The following is a 1420-nucleotide window of genomic DNA, read 5'->3' as shown; positions in this document are numbered from 1 at the left end:
ATATATATATTTATATTGAGATTAATTTGCAAGACATTTTTGGTCAGATTTTCCTAACTCCCTGCCTAATCCCTATGAGTCTAATCCCCATTTCATAGAGACAAAGAGAGACAGAGATAGAGACAAAAAACCAAAACAAGAGAAAGCGATACTGACCCATCCAGAAGGAGAGTGCTCTAGAAAACTACATTATATACTAACTTCATTGGGAATTGCCAACCAATGAACATCCTGATTAAACTTTCAGCTCTTTCTAGAGGCTTCTGCAGAGAATGATTACCTTGCATCCTGAGCACACAACTGATGAAAACATGTATTCAACAACACTTAAAACAGCGAAATTGGGCTGGAGAGATGGCTCAGCAGTTAAGAACACTGATTGTTCTTGCAGAACGCCCAGGTTCGAATCCCAGCACCCACATGCCAGCTAACAACTGTCAGTAACTCCAGTCCCAGCAGATCCGACAGCCTCTTCTGACCTCCATGGTCATTGCACAACACGGCTGCACTTACCTACATGCAGGCAATACATGCATACACATAAAAATAATTTTAAATTAAAAAAAAAACAGCAAAATTAAATCAAGGCTGCTACCTAAAGTCTCAAACTTAACCTAACACTCAGCCTTGCATGGGCATACCCGAAAAGATCATATATTATGGGAAATCCCTCATCAAAGCCTGAGTCATCCCCTACATTACATTCTCCATTAACCAGGGTAAATATAGTACTTATGGTGTCTCTATTGCTCCTTTCTAGGAAAACTGAAGATTCTGTCTAAAAATGAGCTTAACTTCCAATAGCAAGAATGAAGTTCTTTTGAAATTACAAAATTGATGTTTCCAAGCTTAATTTTAAATGGAGCTCAGAGAAATATGCAGTTTGCAGAAAGCTTACAAGCTATCGAAGAAATCACCCTGCTACTATTTCAGAGGTCATTGACAGACTGTCAGCAAGACATTTATAGAAATAAATTGTCCTTCGAGATAGAGGTTGTGGTTTCTACCTAGGGGGTGTTCCTGGCCGAGATGCCAACCACAGATACAGCATTGTTTGTCTCCTAGAATATGTGCACCAGAGTAAATTTCAAACCATTTATCATAAGTCTGTTTAACGTGAACTATAATGAATAAAGCAAAGAATAGGAAAAGAAACTACACTTTCAGAATCTTCTTAAGAAATTAAATGTTTTTAAATAATCAAATAAATATTAAGATAGAAATGCTTATTCCAGTATCAATAATTTTATTTGGGTTGATTTAAAGTTTTTAACATGCATAATTGCTAACCTTATATTTCTAACCCAATATTTAATAACTTTTGAAACATAATCATCTCTATAAATATATATATAAATATATTATATGTATGGATGGATATATAGATAGATGATAGAAGATAGAAGATAGATGATAGATG

The sequence above is a fragment of the Nannospalax galili genome, unplaced genomic scaffold (genome assembly GCF_000622305.1).
Source record: "Nannospalax galili isolate Female #2095 unplaced genomic scaffold, S.galili_v1.0 scaffold881, whole genome shotgun sequence".
Lineage (NCBI taxonomy): Eukaryota > Metazoa > Chordata > Mammalia > Rodentia > Spalacidae > Nannospalax > Nannospalax galili.
The sequence above is the reverse complement of the archived record's forward strand: the minus strand, read 5'-3'. Positions refer to the sequence as shown.